A 22882-nucleotide genomic window follows, 5' to 3' on the forward strand; every position below is an offset into this window, starting at 1 on the left:
TGTACACAGTTTAATCCCTCTGATCCTTAACCAACCAGAAGTGTAAGAGAAACACAAACAAACCATAAGACAGCTTGATGGGTTTCAGAGATTTCCAGGGCACAGACCGGGCTATGCGCTGTAATCCATATATTCTTATGTATACATATCTGACATGAATTGTGGAGAGAGTTGGCTGGAGAAATGCCAGTTTAGCATATTTCAGAATATATATATACAGTCCAGCCTTTGGTTTACATAGCTTTGCATTGCAGAGGTTGCATTTTAGATATTTGTTTTAGCTTTAGGACTCTTAGTTTTCCAAGATGTAGACATATATGAGCTATTGAGCCATAATGAGGGGGGCTCTTGACTTCTGTGACCACGGAACATATTTGTGAATGCTTTGACTTTTTCCAGATTAGATTTTAGGGTAAAGCTTAGTCTCAGGGCAGGCTTAACGGAAAAGGTGCCTGGGTAGGGCTGTAGGTAAGTGTGGCGGTGCAAATTTTCAGCTCTTGGGAATACAGGATTTGGGATCCAGGGCCGAACTGTCTTGGAAAAAATGGGTGGCCACACATTCCTCCCCACTTCCAGACTGGAATATGAAAGTGCCTATAAAGCACCCAGCTTATGATGATAAAAGAAAGTGCAAATCTGAGACAAGAGGGAGTAGGAGCCTGAGGCAGGGTGGCTTAGGGGGAAAAGCTGTGGGAAGCCTTAAAAGTAGTAAATCTGTGCAAAGCCTTGAAGAAGGTCTTTTGGGCAAGCAACTCAGCAAGGAGTGTGCCAGATAGAGCCAGGAGGCTAAATTATGTTATGGTGACCACACTGATGCCATGCAAGGGAAAAAAAACACAAATGATTATTTTGTGTTCTTGTTTTTGGAGCAAAAAAATGTTAGCAGACCGCGCTTAAAATTGGGGGCTCTAAAAATTCCCTAAACGAGGGGCAAGACACTTTTCTTTCTGTGATCCCTTCCAGTTCTTGAGACACAAACAGTGAGAAGAATAATAGAAAAAGCCAGAGAAGGAGAAAACAGCAAAAAATGTATTTAACCATCATGTTGGTGGTCAATTTAAAAGTTACCACTTATATTGATGGGATTTGTGGACATCACAGCAGACAAGAGATGGATCTTCCATTGTAAAGGAACACCCAACAACTTCTGGAGGAACCCCAGAGTTCCATGGAATCCTGGGTATAAAGGCTACAGGTTACAGTCAACCTGAACATTATTTTTCTGCGATTCGCAAATGTGGCTAACATTTGGTTATCCTTTAATGGCTCCTGCCAGTATTTGTTGGATATACCTCATATTCTGAATAGGTAGAAACTCAACTAATAATGTGTATTCTTTCCACACAATCACATGTGACCTAGGGGAAGTTATTTTTTTGTCTTCTGGCCTTTACCCCAGATGTAGTTGTATAGGGCTTTGTTTACCTGACATTCAGACCTGGAACTTTTAAGCCTCCTAGCAGCTAGGCAAATGCTCAGATGTGAAATTACGATATATTGCAATGGGACAATTCCCAAAAGCCAACCTATTGGTGCAAGTATTAGGCTTGCTCTTGGGGAAGTTCTGCAAAATGGCCTGATGTGTGGATCCCAGTGGTCATTCATAGACGAGCTGCATGCAGACCAACCTAGGCAATACCCACATGTCAAGGCTCCATTACGGAAATCCAATGAACGAAAAGGGCTAACAAGACAGTAGCACTAGGGATAATATGACTAGATAATGCTAGATGTTCTCCGTCTCGTGCTCTCTATATGACCTGTTGCATCTCTACAAGATCACAGTGGTCAGTGAAATCCAATTTCATTCTTGTACAACTGTCTAAGACTGAAGGCAAGGCTGGGGGCAGCTTTAATACAGCACTGTCCAAATACAATAATATTTTGGACCATTACAAGTCCATTTGATCATTGGATTTATTACACATAACTATGGGAATTTCAGTTCTAGATGAATCAGTGCCATGAGCAGCAAACAAACACCATTAGCTGAAATTAGTACAACTTCCACAAGAGAATCCGAATGTTCCCGCTAGCTTGACATTGAACTATTTCGGACCTATTTGTAAACTTTGCAAATATCCTTCAGCCTTTGATTATAAAATGTGGACATGTTTATTTTGGTTGCGTGCCCCAGACAAACATGAACCATATTGTGAATTGAAAATGTTTCTCTGACATTAAAAATGGACGAAGACAATACAGACTCTGTGATTCATGGGAAATTTTTCCAGCTAAATATAGTCCAGCAGAAAATAAAAATGGAGATAATTACCCAGACTGCTTGTTTAAGTCATTGCACTACAGATGTCCCACATCCACTGGCATGCAGAGTCCGGGGATTGTAAATTTCAAAAGCAGATTTTATGAGGATTGTCAATCAACCTATTGCCATTTAGGAATTTGTTATGAAATAGCAGGTTGCAGCTCCTATCCATCAGACTATAAATAAAATTGAAGAAAATGATCACCCTTTAGCAATAGAGCAGTGGGCATTCCTATTCAGGTTGCATTTGCATGCAAAGAATTGTAAATTATGTCCAAATGTAATGAGGAGCTTCCATGAGTATGGAAAATCCAACGAATAAAAAGGGAGGAAAGGTGGCGATCAGGGTAAGAAGGGCTAGAAGATGCTGGATGTCATCCAATAAGGACATTAGGTGGGCTCTGTATGACTTGCTGCAGCTTTTGATGCACAGCATGGAGTAGTTTTGTATGGTGACATACATACATACATACATTGTATGGTGACAACAGAATAAAAAATTTCATTCTAGGAGAGGAGCTGGAACAACTTTGCAAGACTAAGGGGAGGCCTGGAGGGCACCTTTTCACATTACTTTGATCTTTGTTTTTTACATAGCAATGCATTCCCTGGTAGCACATGTGCATGCAGCATAGCCTGATTGGCCCATGAGTTGCAGCTTCCTCGTTAAGCATGAATACTTTTGTACATTGAATAACAGGAGACTCATCATTAGCTTTTGCTAGGAGTATGTTCTTATAAACTTTATTATTTTTTTACATTGACCACAACGAAGATGTACAAATTATCAAAAATATTAAAAAAAATAATAGAAGCAATGCACCAACAGCGGAATGTTCGATACTGTCCTGGTTCTATGGCACTGCACTCCATGATTTTGATCAGATATCAGTTTGGACAGCTATTCAATTTAAGTTAGGTAGGTCAAGTAATGTTTATATACAAGATAGGAAGTGATAATGCCAAATTAAACTTTATCAACGGCATCCATAAATTTTAGGGGTCTAGTTATAAAACAGTGAATCTCCAAATATTCTTTGGTGGTGAATCCATCACTTCAATTAAACACACATGGAACCGGGAACGTTTGGTGAATTTCCTATTCTCAACTTAAATAGATTCCTTATGGATTTCATTAGGAAGTGGCCACAGCTTGAGTGTAAAGCCTGTCCTTTATAAACATTACCATTAGATTGAGGATCAGCTCTATATCAATATATCATTGTAATGTTTTGGCACACCTGTTTGATAATTGTGGTTCCAGTGTGATTTCTTACGTTATCTTTGTTGCAGAGATCTGAAGCCACGTTCATTTGGTAGCCCAACAATCATGATTGTCTTGGATGAGAATTTTGCATTTGTTCAGTGGTCAACCAACTTTGTTTAGCAATCCGCCATTGCAGACCAACCAGAGATGACCACTGTATTTCCTATGGGGAGGACACAACTCATCCTTTCCAGTCTCCATAGTTCTGTACTGACCTCATCGGTTTTATTGACATTGGAAATGACCACAAATTATTGTTTCCAGTTGCAGAAATTTTGACAAGTGTATGGGACTTGTCAGAGATGCTGCTGGTTGTCCGCCTATTGGCAGGACTTGCTTAGTTTCTTGGAAATCAACAGGTATTTTCCTGCACTTATAAGGTGTACAGTGAGATAAAACATGGGAACGTGTACAGAGACATACTACATTTGTTTCTTTTTGGACTGGCATTGCAATAGAACACTGTTATGAAATGTCCCAATATCACCTGTTATGAAATTCTGCAGTAGACCACAAATTGGTGGAAATGGCTTATATGGAGTATTTAGTCCTGGAATATGTTGTCATAACATACAATGCTAAACACACACACAGGAAGCAGAACGTATCTTGGGAGCTCAGAAGAAGCTTTTTTTTCCTGTACAGAAGTCTCATTAACAAGGCCTGGCGCCCTAAGTTCTGTGCCCAGGAAAACAATATTTGGGAATATCCCAGTTAGTTAGAGAATAACAGGATAAGCTGAGAGGAAAATCACCAATGCAGACTTTTTGGATAAAGCTGACCCATAGATGAACTGCTGACTTCAATGTGTAAACTGAAAGGCTGAAGAACTAGAAGAATTAGGAAGTGACACACAGATGTGAAGAAGCAGATGTCTCTTCTCAGGATGACCACGATGGACTATTGAGGAGCCCACAGGAGCGATCACAACAGCGTCTGGAAAGTCTAAGCACCAATGAATAGTGGGACCTATCGTGTGGTCTCGGATCTCGGATCTTTGTCTATGAGCAAGTTAACAAGTAATAAAAAGGAAATATATATAACAAATATATATATATACAAATATTACTAACCTACCACCTCCTGCACTTTCTTACCTTGCACAAGACATATTCATTGATATTTGCCATCTATTTGTCTTCAAGGCAACTTTTCAGGGAGTAAGGGACTCTGATCCAATTTCCCAGTATTGCCCATGCCTGTTACACTAACTCCTCTTCTGGATCACCAGAGGATCCCACCACTGGACAGCCAGTATGAAATATTCACATCACTCAACACTTAGGCAGACACTCCTTGCTCCAGATTATTGTCACCCAAGAAAAAAGGTTCTAATCATCTCAGGATGAAATCAAGTGTGCATCCAGCAAATCCCCAGGGTCATGCTGAATCAATCTGCCCTTATGGATCAATGAATGACTATCACTGGTATCACTGATGTTTTTTTCTTTACTGCATCCATTTACTCAAAGCGTGTTCCATTGATCACCAATTTCAATTTAAGAAAAAAGTCCCAAGGTGCCAAATCTGGTGAATATGGAGGACGTTCCAGCCTAGTAATGTGTTTGTCGGTCACAGACAGTGCTGTGTGAGAAGGAGCATTGTCCTGATGAAGAATGAAACCATTTCCCACATTTCTGCCGTCTTTTCCTGACTCTTTCTCTCAGCTTTGTCTTCCTTATAATAATGTTGGGTCACTGTTGTGTCTTCTGGAACCCATTCTGACAAAATGACCCCTTCATGTCACAAAACATGATGACATGGCTGTGAATTTGAAATTTTCTGATTCTTGGTGATGAAGGTGTTTCCAGTGACTGTGGTTTTGTTCCAGGATCATACTGGAAGATCCGGGTTTCCTTACAAGTGATGATTTTATGGAAAAGGTTCGGCTCCACCTCAAGTTGCTGCAGAATGTCAGAGCAAATTTCCTTGTGGCTCTCTTAGTACTGATGTGAAAAATTACCAAATTGAATATAAAATTATCAAATTGACGCTTTTCTCAACTCTCATACTTCTCATGATTTCAGCACATGAGAGGAATCACAACGGCATTAACCTCCTGGACAGTTCATTTCTGTCTGAATTTATATGTCTAAAAGCGGTACATTGTTTTTCACGAAAATTTATTTTACAGTATAATAATAGAGTATAAAAAAAGTTAAAAACACAAAATCATGTCAAAATAATAAATTAAATAAATTAAAAAAATATTTTTTTATTTTCTAAAATTTTTTCTTTATTACTTTATTATTTTTTTTATGTACATATTCTAATATTTTATTTAAATGTTCTTGAAAACAATGTACTGCTTTTACACATACAAATCCACTGTATTGCATTCAATACAGTTATTTTGTATTGAATGCAATACAAATAAATTTTGAATTTCCCGCCCCGCCCCGCTGGCAATGTACACATGTACTGACGTCACCGGGAACTTCCCGGTGACTCATCGGGTGCAGAAGACGCTGGAGGAAAAGTAAAAAGGCGAAAGATGATGGGGGACACCGGCGGATCAGGTAAGACTTGATTTACTATTTTTTCCCTTAAGCTACCTACATACTTCCAATTATTATCGTTGGAAAACGAACGACAAACGATCCTGCACGATATATACGAACGATCGTATATATAGATCGTATCGATATATAGCACCGATCCTGCACATAGAGATAACGACACGATCGTTCGTAGATATTGTACACACAATAGATACGATCGTTTAAGCGATAGAGGAACTATGTGCACGACAGGAAAGTGAACGAACGTTCGTTCATTACGCATGCTCTGAACATGAACGATCAACGAACGACTGTACACACGGACGATGTTCAACGATCGTCGTCCAATCCGATCCGCCGGTCCGGTCGTTCGTTTCCAACGAGTTTCCTCGTTCGTCGGCGTCGTTGGTTACTTTTTTACGAACGATTTTTTGCCCAATCGATCGTTCGATTGGAACGATAAAAATTGGAAGTGTGTACGCACCTTTAGATTTACCTACCCTGAGTGTGACTTGGGGTTACCGCTTTTAGCTTCTTTTTTCTACCCCAAGTCACACTCGGGGTTACCGCTCAGGAGGTTAAACGGTGACTGACAACAAATTAAATGGCAGAGAGTGTCGGTGTTTGGGAAAGTTTACACATTCATGGCAAGAGATCAGAATCATCTCACTACTTTGTGATAGAGATAGAAACAGAGATAGTCTCCTCATTTATTAGTCAGACCTTTTTTTAGATATATATATAATCATGTATTTCAATCTATACTTAAAATCTGATTTGCAGAGAAACAACTTGGCACATTATGTACCCACGGATCCTTCTGAAAGCAATTTTGGTAACAATACCATGTCCAGGCTTTTAGAAATGAATGTGCTTTTCACGACGGATACAATTGATCCAATAGTCAATGATCAATGATTAGGTTAAGAAAACAAGATCTTTCTTTTAGGTTTGCAGTGCTCCTTGGCCTTGGATTAAGTTTGGGCTATGTGTAATTTTTTATTAGTTGCATCATTTAATAAAATAGTTTTTTGTGACAGTTGTTCATGTTTATTACTTGCTATTCGATGAAGCACTTGGATCTGGAAAATGATATCTTTCTATTTTATGACCTTTTCCTGGAAGAAGACACAGTTTATAGGCATATGTGATCTTCCTTTGAATGGGGTCACCGGTCTTTATAGGCAACCATGAAGTGCATAAACAAGATGTAAATCTTGCAGCGTTTATGGAGCAGATCTGCTTGTTGGGGCCTGTGATGGAGCTCGCAGTGTGCACAGGGAACAGGGGGGTGCACTGATATACAGGCCACAGGGAATACAAACCAGCTGACAGCTGTTGTAAGATTGAATTGTCCAAGCCAAACTCATGGCTGAGCCAGGGACGAGCATGGGAACTCTTCATCTGGGCGTCCGTCAACGATGATGACAGCCTGAGTGCACTAGATTTAAAGGGGAATACCAAAATTACTGTATATAGGTTGTGAAAGTAGAAAAATTATCATATATACTTTTTTAAATAAAGTTCATGCAAGCTTAGTAATATGTTGGTGCATGACTTCCAGGTAATTATGGAATTGTCTATGCTTTTATCTGCTTATAATAATAAGCTAACCTAATAAGGTATAGGGGATTCAGTAGGTAAAAGAGCTTACAATCTGTTGGGGTATAAGGGAGGATATAGAAGGTAGAAGAGCTAACAATCTATTAGGGTAAAAGGGACGATATAGAAGAGGGGAGAGCTTCCAATATTTTTTTATGTATAAGGGAGGATACTGAGGATAGAAGATCTTACAATCTATTAGATAATGGGGATACAGGAAGTAGAAAAACTTGCAATCTTTTAGGATATATGGAAGGATACAGAAGGTAGATAAGCTAACAATCTATTAAGATATAAGGGAGGATATAGAAGATGGAAGAGCTTACAGCCTCTTGGGGTATAAGGGAGGATACAGAGGGTAGAAGAGCTTACAATCTAATACAGGAAGTAGAAGGACTTGCAATCTATCAGGATATAGGGAAGGATACAGAAGGTAGAAGAGCTTACAATCTATTGGAGTACAGGGAGGATATAGAAGGTAAATGAGCTTACAATCTACTTGCATAAAAGTAATGGTACAGGATAAAGAATAGTTTACAATCTATTTAGATAAAAGGAAGGATACAGAAGGCAGAAGAGATTACAATCTATTGGAGTACAGGGAGGATACAGAAGGTAAAAGAGCTTACAATCTACTTGCATAAAAGGGGATGGGGTACGGGATGTAGAAGAGCTTACAATCTAATAAGGTAAAAGGGATGATACAGAAGGCAGAAGATATTACAATCTATTAGGGTATGAGGGAGGATATAGAAGAGTTCTTGGTCCCTGAACCTGGAAATAGAGTGTGTACGGGTACTTAATAAATTTGCAAACATACGCCATGCAAACGCAGTATAAATGCGCAGGCACACTCATCATAAACATTGCACACATTTCTTTAACTTTTTAAAAATCACAACCGTGTGAAAAAATCCTTACTAATCATGCTGGGTGTCTGAATAAGTAAGCTTTGCCTTCTACGAGTTACCCAAAAATGACATTGGGTATAAAAGTGAATGAATCAAATAGGTTGTCTCTAAGGAGCTCTCAGAAGGCTGGGAGGTAAGTTTTGTTTATTTCCAGGAATAGGGCCCTGTAGACAGTAGGATGGGGCTGTTTCATGTAATTGTCATGCTAACATTTGCTGGCATGGCTTGAAACGCATGAGCCTCTTCTCCGACTCCTCTGGTTGGGTCGTGTGAGTCACAGACGTCATGAGCACACGTGTTACAAATCACATCTGTAATGAAATGAAAGTCTTGAGACTTCTTCAGTCTTGCAAGGAAATGCCAAACAGTCTATGTCAGAAACAGGCTTAAGAGATTACAGAGCAGTAACAAGGAGCTTTCTGCTTCTGTTCCAAAATAACTTTCCCTGGCGGGGGACACGCTGATAAGAGCATAACTTCACAACTTGGATCACATGTTGGTTATTCCAAAATGTTATACAAATGTTGCTAAAGTGGAACTATCCTTCAACTATCCTTTTAAAGCCCAATTTAGGGCTAAATATCCATGCATGTATGTCTAAATATTTAGTTCCATTATCCTTATATTTCTTTCAAAGTCTTAAAGTCAGTTACAGACTAGCTGAGGCTTATTTCTTATATATCCTCTACCATTGATAACAGGCCCTACTTGTGCATTATAACACAGGGAACGGATAATGTCTGCTCAGAGGGTGGGCTCATGACGCCCTCTATTCTTTGTGAAGTTCTCCAGCTTGTATGATGGCTGGGTGTCATTTAAACATGAAAACTATTGACATCTTGTGGCAAAGAAGAGGTACTGCAGCCTGAGATTCTGATAGCTCTGTATATTATACATGCTGCCATTGCAGCTCTAGTAGTAGAATTTCTCCCTCTCGTGGACCCAGCTTACCTCTTTCTCCTTGGAGTGCACTCTTGAGCTACCTGTTGGGGTGGCTCAGGTACTCTTTCAGTTTCTCAAAAGTCTCAACAGACTATACTCTCTTGTGGACCAAACCCTTCTCTGTGAGATCCAATCCAGCTACCTGTTCTAGTTCCTCAGGCAGCAATATACTCAATAGACTACTCTGCCTTGTAAACCAAACACAACTGTTTAATCTTTGGGATCCACTCTTGAGCTACCTTGTTGGTCACCCTTTCATTGTCACAACAAAAGACTACTCAACCTTGTGGTCGAATCTGATCACTCAGAGACTATTTTTTCGTCCCAGTGATCGCAACAGACCACTTTGTAGATATATCTACTTGTGGACCTTGTGGACCAATTCCATCTTGGATCCACCCCTGAGCTACTTGTTCTGGTCATTTTTTCAATTTCACCATGGTCCCAATTTTGTGTCTGTTTTGTGGACTAAACTGATTTTATTCCTATTGGGACCCATTTTTGAGCTACTTGTTCTGGTCCTTCTGACACTTTTCCCAGTCATAATGGTCTCATAGACTTCTGTCCTTTAAGGACCAAACCCATCTGTTCCTCCTTTGAATCTACTCTTGAGTTGGTTGCTCAGGCACTCTATCAGGCACTCTATCATTGTCACAACAATCCCAACAGACTTCTTTCCCTTGTTGACCAAACTCATCCGGTGGATCAGGCACCCTTTCACTGTCACAAAAGCCTAAACAGACTACTCTCCCTTGTTGTGGGATCCATTTTTGAGTTACCCATTCTGGTCATTTAGACACCCTTTCAAATTCACAGTGGTCTCAATGGTGTGCTCTGCTTTGTAGACCAAACTCATTTGATTCCTAATGGAATCCACGTTTGAGCTACTTGTTTTGGTACCCCCAACACTATTTTGCTGTCACATTGGTCTCAACAGACAACTCTCCCTTGAGGACCAAACTTATTTATTGCTCTTTGGGATTCATTCATGAGCTGCTTGTGTCGGTCGCTTGGGCACCATTTCAATTTCACAACTGCCTGAACAGACTGCTCTGCCTTTTGGACCAAACCTAAGCTTTACCTTTTGGGAACCACTCTTAAGCTTCTTCCTTGTGTTCCAAACCCATCTGTTGCTTGATGGGATCCACTCTTGAGCTACCATTTCTGGTCATTCAGCAATCCTTTCAATTTGTTAACAGACTAACTTGTAGACCAAACTCATCTGTTCCCCTTTGTCATCTACTCTTGAGATACCCTTTCTATGTCACAATGGTCTCAACAGACTACTCTTCCTTGTAGACCAAATCCATCTAATCTCCTTTGGGATCCACTCCTGGGGAACATCTGGTCATTTAGACACCCTATATTTACACAATGGTCTCATGGAACTGCTGTGCTTTGTAGACTAAACTCACTTTTCATCTACCTGTTTTGGTCCTTCAGACACTCTGTCACAGCGGTCTTCACAGACTACTCTCCCTTGAGGACCAAATTCATCTGTTGCTCTTTGGGATCCTCACAGACTGCTTTCCCTTATGGACCAAACTCATGCGTTCCCATATGGCATCCAATCTTAAGATACCCTTTCACTGTCCCAACAACTATAACAGGCTACACTCCCTTGTGGTCCAAGTTCATCTGTTGCTCTTTAGGATCCTCTTTTCATTGTCCAGTTCTGCTCATTTAGGCACCCTTTCTGTTTCAAAAGGGTCTCAACAGATTATTTTTTACAATTTAGGCAGCCTTAAAAACCAAACCATCTGGTTCCATCAGGGATCTTCTCGTTTTGGTCGCTCAGGCACTCTTTCATTGTCACAGCCATCCCAACAGACTACTTTCTCCTTGTGAACCAAACTTGTGTTTTGGGATCTACCCTCGGGTTACTTGTTTGGGGTGCCCCAAAACTCTTTCAGCTTTATTATCAAAAGACTTTTCTACCTTGAGGACAAAGGCCATCTGCTTCCGATTGGGATTGATTCTCAAGCTGGTCACTCAAGCACCCTGTCGGTCTGGCGTTGTAAATTACTATTTATTATATTATAGATATATAACTACCAATTAGTGTTCTTGTCCCACGACTTACTACCTCGACATTTTTTAAAACCCTTAGATCTGATCCCATTTCTGATAAACAGCTTGCAGACCACAAAGAAGAAACCCTCCTGTTCATCCATCGGGTCTCTGATCTTTCTCTAACGATCACATCATGTGCTTGAGAGTTACTGTGACGCCTCTAATTGGAAGCATTCCCTTCACATTAAAGAACAAATTTTAATTAAACCAGAACTCTTTTCTCCAGCATTGCATAACAAATCCCCTCCCATGTAAGCAAACCAAATGTTTCATGTTTTCCATTCATGCAATCAATTACTACACAAGGCAAGGGAGAGAAAGTTTAGGATTGCAGAATCTAAATCTAGACTGGGAGGGGAAAGTTACTAATTGTTAAATGTCAGATTTATTCGGAATGAGTTTGAGTGCTTTGTTTATGGAAAAAATTGTATTCTGCTACTTGATTGAGGTTCATATCTATTATTATAGCATTTATTTTTTTATTAAGATTGTTTTGCATTTTTTGTATTTAAGGTCAAACCATAAAGCAGGTAAAGTGGCATATTGGGTCAGATTTTATTCCTTGGACTTGTGTTTACTTATCTTTTATTACATTAATAATTTAGGACCTTCAATGGTCCATTAATGGTCAACCTCTAGTTCAGTGTTTCTCAACCAGGGTTCCTCCAGACTTTTTGACTATCTGTAGAGTGACCTTCTTCCCAATTGCCAGCAATGTAAAATGTATTCTTCCTAATGACCACCATGACAATTCACTGTAAGCTGTGGATATAGTAATTATAGAAGGGGTTCCCTAAAGACCTGAAAGTTTTCTCAAAGGTTCCCCCACGTCAATGGTCAAGAAAGGCTGCACTAGGGGAACTCTAGGGTTCCATGGAACCCTGGTTGAGTAACACTGGTATAACCCAACATCTGAGTTCTGGCAAACATGGATATAGATAACAGGGTGACATGAAAATGTATTGTGCATAATCTCCTATTGAGAGACAACCTCAGAATGGGGATACTATAACGTTTGATTAGATAAAGATAAAAATATATGTAAAAGCTACAAATAGTTCCTTATCATTGAGTTGCATGGGACATCTCACAATGGGCCTGATTCAATAAAGCTGAAGACTGGAGAAGATAGACTATCATGGGAGAATCTGGATGACTGGATCTTCTGTATTGGAGAGCTTTGGTAAATCAGAGCCAATATTTAAGTATATCAATATCCCTTTGATTGTTAATTACATGTATAAAAAACACATGTGTGTGCCAAGGTAAAAAAGGGATAAAGTAATGGGAAAACTTGTATTAAAGCAAGATGGTAGGAAGGCAAGCCGAATTCCCACCTCCTACTTATCGCTGAACAAATTATGAGCACGAGAGATTGAATAGGACCACCATATAATCTTCTAAGGACACAAAACCATAATCGTTTCCTTAAGGGTCGTGGATAATAATATCTAACCAAGGCCAATGCAAAAAAACATGCCAACATCATTTTACCACCTAATATGAGCCCATTGGGTTAAGGCTCCATCCCTTGCCCTGACCCACAGGAGAATGCTGGTAATGAAATCAATTTTTCATTGTTTTCAACTAAGATTCACATCATTTTTACCCAAGATTTAGCTACATGTCATTTGAAAAATGCATAAATCTTGAGTCAAACTTGTGTTATTCTTGTGCGAAAATAATAAAACCTAAACCCCCTCAGAGTATATGTTGTCTGATGACATTTTAAGGAAAGTATTTTAGTTGCCCCTTTACAACAAATGTCCATTTATGCTTAAAAAATGAGCAAATTATACAAAATAGAAATATTGTTTAACATTTAAAAGTCTCCATGTGCTGTACAATGTTCTACATCAGTGATTCTCCTAATATTTTAAATAAACATTATGCTACAAAAAAACAGATGTTGGTAACTTCAAAGACATAATAATAATTCAATTTTTGTTAAAAGCCATTGGGTTTATTAAAGCGGACATACATTTCCATGTCTGGCTTAAGTCAACAGTGACAAGGTACATTGAAACTGTAGTAAAGTTCAAAAATAACTTCTTTTGGAATTTTGGGTTATATTTGAGGAGAGGTGACCAGGCAGTCGGGATTTGGCCATAAATCAAGGGGAAGTTGGTGCAAGGACAGCTCTCTGGGCCCTTTGTTTTCCCCCTAAGCATAGTCCTGCTTCAAACAGTGGACCTGTAGTCAAAAATAAAGGCAAAGATGGGGAAAAGAACAACTTTTATATAAGGAGAAGTAAAAAAAATACCCTTGACCATAATGATTTTAAAACTGCATTCACATGTATTGGTCGTGTGATCTCTGCCTGAGAATGTTAGATTACAGACTTTAGAAATCTATAGCTTTGCACGAACCCCGATTCTTTTTTATGTAGGAAGGAATAGTGTTGGTAAACTGTCTCAGCAGCCATTTGCCTTAAAGGTTCCAGATTTGTTGGCAAAGACCACATCACCAATATGGCAATAGCCATGTGATTGGGCATAAAATGGATAATATAATAAAAGCTTGGCATAGGCAGTTGCTCTTCTTACCATTTTAAAACCACCATCATTTTAGGTAACAGTAGACTATACAGTGAGATGTTGTCACAGACTGGAAACCAGTTAGTTGCCGGCATGAACTACAGAACTGGATTACTAGTAAAAGGTACCAGGTAGGTTCAAGTAAGTAACAAAGAAAATGATCAGTTAATGGATTAAATCATAAAATTACTTTATGTAGATATAAATATTGTGAATTTTTTAGAAATGCATATTAGTCAGGAAAGCCAAGATATAAAAAGTATTTCTCAATAACTGTTGCATGGTACCCCAGGGTTATTATTAAAATTATTATTATTATTCAGGAATAATATAGGGCCAACATATTACGCAGTGCTATACATTAAATAGGGATTTGCAAGTGACTGGTGGGAAGTAGTGATGGTTTAGGAGACAGAAGACGGGTAGGTGAGGTTGAAGCATTGGGTTTTGAGTGCTCTTTTAAATGGGCAGAAAGTAGGAGCAAGCCGAATAGGACGAGAAAGACCATTCCAGAGATTCGGGGCAGCTCTAGAAAAGTCTTGGAGCCGTGCATGTGTGAGGTTATGAGTGAGGAAGTTATTAGTAGGTCATCAGAGAAGTGGAGAGAGCGGCTGGGGTTTTTTTTTTTTTTTACCAGGTCAGAAAGGTAAGTGGGACAAAAGCTGTGGAGGGATTTGAAGGCAAAGCACAGGAGCTTTAATTTGATTCTTAGGGTTCCTACAGAGTTTGCTAGGGGTTCCTTAAGCAATGAGCAATTTGTGGCTTTGACGTCAGTTCAACTGACACCAGCCGTAACATGACCTAAATAAATATTAATAGTATAAATTTTTAATTAAATACTTAATAAAGATGGTCAGTAGGACTGGGGTCAAGTCTCTGTGCAGACCACTTATGTCTGTCCTCACCAAACTCATCAATTCATGTTGTTTTGATGTTGGCTTTGTACAAATTGGAATAGATATAATAGAAGAAAAAAATGACCTTGATGACCTAATGACTAGATGGAAAAATTGATGTCCGAAGGTTGGAAACAGTAGCCTAAAATAGCACTTACAGTATCCTTTATTGGAAATTTCTGAACGTTATATTCTGGAGGAGTGTCCACATAATTTGGTCATATAATGTAAAATGATGGGAGGTGATTTTAACTATAACCATCCAACCAAAATGGAAATATCCGCATTTCATGTATTTGGCCTCTACTCATAGGTGTGGATTGCAGTCATTCCTTAATATTACCCAATAAAGAAGATTAAGGACCTTTGAGGAAGATGACTATTGCTCAGGGACCATTAAACTAAGACAGTCGGCCTGAATAAAGTGTGTTGGATGACTACATTCCCCACTCCCATGAGCTTAGATCTGGATTGGATGACCTTTAATTTGTATGCTGGCTGGTGATGGAGCAGCAAAGATGTAATGGATGAGAGTTTATGAATTCTGAGTCATTATGCTAACTCAAAATTTCCTAACATCATCATCATCATTCCCCAGAGCTAAAACAGATAAAACAGAAAGTCTCAGATTTATATAAACCATCAGCCTATAAACAAACATTATTTTTCAAGTTTTAGAAAGAGCTTCTAAAGTGGGAGAATCCGAAATGACCCAATCTCCGACTCTCTGGAGTCATCCTGGTGCTGAGTGGTTCCCCGAACCTGGGATCTGGCACATAATATCGGAGGAGAGAGATCCCCTGAGGATGCCATGTGAATCATTGGGTGCTCATTTTTATCCAGTGGATATCCACTACAAATTCTCTCTTTTTCTCTTCATTTTTTATTATAGTTAAAATATATATTTTGGTGAACAATACAAAACTTTTCCAGCAAACTTACTAGCTCGTCTTTAGGGAAAACATTTTTCCAACTACTTGTATTAAAAAAAAGAGATTTAGCTTGCCTACATTTGCTAATTTATGTAGAAGCCTTACTGCCTCATCAAAAACTTTCATTAAATTGTGGTCCTTAACTCTAAACTATGAGAGCTCCATATTGAAACACGTAGACACAAAACAATTGCAGCAGGAATGCCTAGAGGCCACCCATACTGTTTCAAAGGTGCAGACAGGACTACCATTGGGACAAGGGGTGCTTCTGTACCCTAATTTTAAACAGTTAGACTTTTACAAGGGTTCAGGGGTTTCAGGAAGGTTACCTAATACTTGGCCCATTTCTGATGGCAGCCTTTGGTCCAGAGACACACCAAAAATGTAGGACAATAACGGCTAAATACCTCTAGCCTAGCCACACCAAATACAGCATTCGAGACGGAAACGGTGACCACTATGAACAATTTAAAACCAGATTATCTGGAGGCAGAAGTTGGATAGTAAAAGGTGGCTGCCACTTAATGGTGAGGAACCCAGGGGTTCCATGGTCTGGTAGGGGGGAAGAGGAGAATCCAGTAGGCATCCTCAAATTAGTAGACATTTGAAGAATTCCCTTTCCTACAAAGTTTTACATAATTTTCACTGAAGCTCGTTGGTTGATAGGGTCTTTGAAAGTAATTTTCTGAGTAAGCCTTGATAGTGTTGGGGATCAATCTTGGTATAAAGGCATGGAGCCCTTCCGTTTCCTTTTTCTAGGGTTGAAATGCTATATTGTGTCTGAGGTATGTTGTGCCCAGACGTATAGGGTGGGTGAGCTGTAATATAACGACATTATTCCAGGAAAAAGAATGTATGAACAGTGTGAGCAACAACCATGATGGCCCAACCTGAGGTCACTCACAGACGTAATAATAATGTTGAACTTTTTAATTATACACTGGAATATACTGACTAAGCAACATGATGCATGGATGGCTGTGTTCACCTACTTTACTATGCTGTGTTAAAGGAAATATGTTCTACACTATAGTATGAGGATCATGTGCATAGGTGACCCTGCTTCAGTAATACCTGGCTGTATATCCATCACCATGGGTCAGGGGAACCCCAAAAATTGGGCTTGATTTATTAAAGCTCTTCAAGACTGGGGAAGATAGACTATGGGAGAAACTGGGTAACCCAGTAAACATTTTTATTAGATTTACTAAAAAATAATTTGCTGTTAATTGGCAAATGTTTTAAATCCTAGATCAGATCAGTTTCAAGTTTGCTGGATCACCAAGGTTCTTCAGTGATGTTCTATCATCTCCAGTCTCGAAGAGCTTTAATAAATCAAGGGTCTCATCTTGCCCTTCCTCGTCACTCTCCTTGCCTTGGCCCCTTATATCTTCCTTTCTCAATGTCTTTCCTGGAGAAAATCTAAAACTTCTTGGAGTGAAGAATGTTTAAGCCACAAAAGGGAGCATCTCCATAAAAATGCCCCTGACTTTAGAATATGATGTCCAAAAAGTTATGATGGTGAGGAGTCCACAAACTTATATATGCATCTGAACTCCATCTTTTTTTTTTCAGGGTCTCGTCTTTGGCCCACTTCCCTCTTTTCTCCTTCCTTGTCCATCTCCATGCCTAGGTTCCTTGGGCCTGATTTATTTAAGCTCTCCAAGACTAGAGAGGATAGACTGTCATCAATGAAGCTAGGTGATCCAGCAAACCTGGAATAGATCTGGTCCAGAATTGAAAACATTTGATACAGGATTCATAATGTTGCTAGCAAATGACAATCCATTCCAGGTTTGCTGGATCACCCAGCTTCATTGTGGACAGTGGCCCTGATTTATTAAAGTTCTCCAAGGCTGGAGAGAATACACTTTCACCAGTGAAGCTGGGTGATCCAGCAAACCTGTGATGGATCTGGTCCAGAATTGAAAACATTTGCTAACAAATAGCTAATGACTTATAGGAAAGCCATTCCAGGTTTTCTGTTTCATCCAGCTTCACTGATGAAAGTGTATTCTCTCCAGCCCTGGAGAGCTTTAATAAATCAGACCCCTTGTGTCTTCCTATCTCCATGTCTTTCCTTATGTATGATCTCTATGTTTGAATTTTTGGGTTTTGCTATGCTTTTGTCATGACGTCTTGCCCATGACCGTGAATGTCATCGCTTCCTCCATTCTTCAATCATATTGCTCTGCATTGTTTCAGCACTTGTGATATTGGTCTGGCTTGTTTTGTTTTAAGTTAGTTTGTGTCTTTTATGCTAATTCTTCAATAAATATTATTCATCAAAAATATGTTTACATGAAACTGCTAAGACGTCATCATTTATCCGATTTCCCAAATTATGCAAATCATTTCCGTTTTATCTATTTCTCACCAATTCTCCACCACCTACAGCTGTCTTCTGCATCATCACCAACCACAAAATATATTTAGAAAATAAAAACTCTACAGGAAGGAAGTAAAACTCTATAAAACATAATAAAGGGTTGGAGTTTAATATGAAACAGTGATGTCATTTCTCCAGAAGAATACATCTGAGATTTATCATAAATGTTGTGTCAGTGTGAATATGGCCAACTGACTTTACACACATTCTACCGATCATAGCAGTCATAGCCTCACCTGAGCTATACATTTCCAACTAATGACCTTTGCACTGTTGAGGTGCTTTGCATTTTGGATTCCAATTTGAATTACTGTTTGATAATGATTTGCAGACTCAGTATTAAATCTGTTATTTGCAGGAAAATATTTCTAAAGATGCAAAGGGAAACTTTTGGGATTCATTTTTATTTATTATGACTTACGACTTTTCATTTATTCATTTCTATTTATTTTGACTTACTGATTATTCTATTTTAATTTTTATATTATTTTTGGGTGGATATAAATGTTTTATTTCATAAACTGTGTACATTTAATGAAGGGAATATCCATGACACTGAAGTTACAGTGAAAGAAAAAAGAAAACTAGAGAGAAGCAGTTTACTTTCATACTCTCTCTTAAGGGACTGCGCTGGGGGACTATTTATTATATTTATTTTTTATCTTTTTATATTATTGTATTTATAATAATATAAATAATTACAAAAATGAACTTACTTATACATCTGAGTTACAGGACGCAGAAATTCTTGGAATTGTCAGAGTTTCCAAATGTATCTTTTTTTATGCAGTATATTCTATTTCCTCATTTCTTTCCTATATATTCTATTTTTCCAGCAGCTCTTCTGTTCATTTTTGCTTTATGAAATCCATGTTCTAATTGTGCCGGGTGTAGTCTAGCAAGAGATTCGTGACATCATGTGGGGTGGATATAGTTATTCATCTTCTGTACATTTATAACCCGGAGTTATCAGGCTGGATTAAAGAAAAACTGTGTTATGCTGCACTTTCATTACTTTCCATAAGCCTTTGTCAAGGTTCCAATATTTGGTGCCCTCCCAATCTGTGAAGCAGTTGGTGCACAATACGGATTAGGGATGAGGTTAGGTTTTGGTCCTGATGGATCTCCTTGTTTGTATGCTGTCTTTAAGGCCGTCAATGAAAATTCTGCTGTTTTGTAAGATCACAAAAAAAATTTTTGCACTCCCAAACTTGTAATTTCAAAGATTTGTGTATTTTGATGTAATCCTTAAAGTCAAAAAGTACGATCTTCCCCCAGCTGTGCATTCATTTTTTGCTTTACAATTTGGCTTCCATACATGTCCCCCATGACCTGATCATAGCCAGAAGTCTTAGAAGAAAGTAAAGAAGTGATATGCAGATCATTATATACAAATATCATGCTATATGTAGACTTAGCGGAAGAGTTTGCACCCTACTGACAGTCTGCCTGTCTGCTCACTCCTTATCCATCAGCATCTGGTTATTGTGAGCTCCTCAGTCATTCAGACAGCACTGGAGGTGGCACAGCCATTTATTTCCGTCTTTCATCAATTTATTTGCAGTGTCTGCAAGAGAGGTCAGAGAGTCTAAAAAACTAGAGCACAGCAGAAGCAGTTTACCTTCATACTCTCTCTTAAGGGACTTTACTGGGAGACTAATATATTTATTTTTTTTATCTTTTTATATTATTGTACTTATAATAATATAAATATTGACAAAAATGAACTTACTTATACATCTCCTTGGTTATCCATCTGCATCTGGTTATTGTGAGCTCCTCAGTCATTCAGACAGCACTGGAGGGGGCACGGCCATTTATTTCTGTCTTTTATCAATTTATTTGTAGTGTCTGCAAGAGAGGTCAGAGAGTCTGCTGTGCACATGCTGTATCTGCAGAAGCCAGCAGACCGAGTGGGCGAATTCCGAGAGACCATCTTCTAGATAATATTAAACAGATTGACTTCTGTGGACAACATACAATGTAATGATGTGGGGTTCTGAGATGTACAAGGTATAGCTGGAAAATGTAACAATGAAATGTACACCAAAATACAACATGTAATTCTATTCAGCTGGTTTTCTGATCCAGATAAAGTGCATGCATCCAACATTGGAAAGAGATTGCACCGATGTAAGTTGCATGGAAGGTATTCCAGGAAAAAGCAAAGTTAGAGTTTGCCATTTAACATAACCAGTGCCCAAATACCAGGACCCCTGAGTTGGCATTGCAATGCTGACCTTTCCTTTCCTAGTATCTTGATAAGAGCACAACACAAGTGGCCTCACAAGAAATAAGTGGCAGGTTTATAAAGTAAAAATAAAATAGAAAAATAGACCAAAAGGGAGCAAATCAAAGAATTCTTTAATAGAGTTTTTAGACATTATAAGGTTCCTCCAAAAATGCCAAAATAATCTAAAAACATTTGAGGTCTGTCTATGAAATAACAAGGTTGTGTTTCTATCCCTATCACAAAGCAGTGAGATGATTCTGATCTCTTCCCATGAACGTGTAAACTTCTCCAAACATGTAAAACAAATGCCGGCACTCTGCCATTTAGTTTGTTCTCAGTCACCGTTTATTGGCGTTGTGTTTCCCCTCATGTGCTGAAATCATGAAAAGTAAAAAAGTTGTGCAAAGCCTCAATTTGAAATTATTAGTACAATTTCATACCGGAGCAAAAAGAGTGTCACAAGGAAATTTGCTCTGACATTCAGCAGCAACTTGAGGTGGAGCCGAACCTTTTTCATAACATCTAACAGTATGATCCTGAAACAAAACCACAGTGACTGGAAACACCTTCATCACCAAGAATCAAAAAAGTCCAAATTCACAGCCATGCTCATCGTGTTTTGTGACATGAAGGGGTCATTTTGGCAGAATGGGTTCCAGAAGGCACAACAGTGACCCAACATTATTATAAGGAAGACAAAGATGAAAGAGAGAGTCGGGAAAATGCGGCAGAAATGTGGGAAATGGTTTCATTCTTCATCAGGAAAATGCTCCTTCTCACACAGCACTGTCTGTGACCGACAAACATTCTTACGCTGGAACATCCTCCATATTCACCAGATTTGGCACCTTGGGGCTTTTTTCTTTTTCCTAAATTAAATCGGTGATTAAAGATTATACTTTGAGTTTATAGATGCAGTAAAGAAAAAACATCAGAAACTGATCTGCTCCACTCCTTCCACCAGTGGAAAACAAGACGGCATCAAGTGGAAAGAATATGGAAGGGGACAAACATTAGAATTGTCATATCAATAAAATAAAAATATCAAATAAATAAAAGTCAGTTAATATATCAGTCTCATTATTTCATAGACAGACCTCGTATTATAGAGTGACGTACAGCAGAATGGGGAGATCTCTGCCTTGGGAAATATGAGATGTAATCTAGTAATATGTTCTATCTGTAACATTGGAGATTGCACATTGCACACATACCTCCAAGCCTTGGACTCGAATGTTTCATATCAATCTACGATGAATCTGGCCGCTGGACAAGAATGCAGTGGGAGTCCTATTATTTTATATTTAATTACCTGCAAACCTTTCAAATTTGTGTTCTTGACTGCTTAGCACTTAGGAAATCCCAGAGCTGGAGTGAAAAAAACTTCACTAAGTACGTTTTATATCTTTATGAGCCACATAACATAACCATTATCATTTTTTCTGTAAGTAAATCAATGTTTCTATGTCAGCCCAAAGAGTGCTAATGGGGTCTGATGAACCCCCTTATCAACTCATTTTCATACTTGGAATACCTCAAATGCATTTCCATGAGCTAGTAGTTGTTTGCTGGTTTTCAAGGGGAAAATAGACTATCATGGGTGAACCTGGGGGACTGAGCAAACCTGAAATGGATCTGGTCCAGGATGAAAACATTTGCTAAATAATAGCAAAATATTTTTAAGGAAATCCATTTCAGGTTTGCAGGATCATCCAGGTTAACACATGATAGGTTCTATGTAAACTCATTTAGCTGTTCAAGCATATCTAAACCAAAAGTAAAAGTGTTGCAGCTAATGGTGGCCGGATAATTTTGAATGAGTCTGTTCTGACTTGGATCGAAGCTGTTCCAACCTCAGATTAAAATTTGTGCAATCTTTGAGTTCCATAAGAAAGATATAATATGTCTAAACCAATGCAGCTAGGAGAGGATGAGAGTTGTCCTTGTTCAGCCGGGTCAGATTGCTTGAGCTGCACTGTATCTGTCATTGACAATTATAGTATTAAAAAATTACAAATTCAGAAATTCTAAATCTGGTTGGATTAGTTGACTAGATTGGATCGGACTTTTTATTCTGCTCACCTCTAGGTAAAGTTTCCCAGACCCCAATGAGAAATAAATGGCAAAAAAAACCTGATAGCAACTTTACCTCTCCTCTATTCTACCTAAAATGAATTCAAAGATCCCCATAAAATATTCCAGTGTTGGTTTCAGTTCATTTCTAACATTTTAGAAACACCTACTATGACTTTCGGGGACCCATAGAAGATGTTCTTATTGATCAGCCTGTGATATATAAATTTAAAATGTATTTTTTCACAATGCTTCTGTAT

Source organism: Pyxicephalus adspersus, chromosome 1 (genome assembly GCF_032062135.1).
Source record: "Pyxicephalus adspersus chromosome 1, UCB_Pads_2.0, whole genome shotgun sequence".
NCBI classification, from domain to species: domain Eukaryota; kingdom Metazoa; phylum Chordata; class Amphibia; order Anura; family Pyxicephalidae; genus Pyxicephalus; species Pyxicephalus adspersus.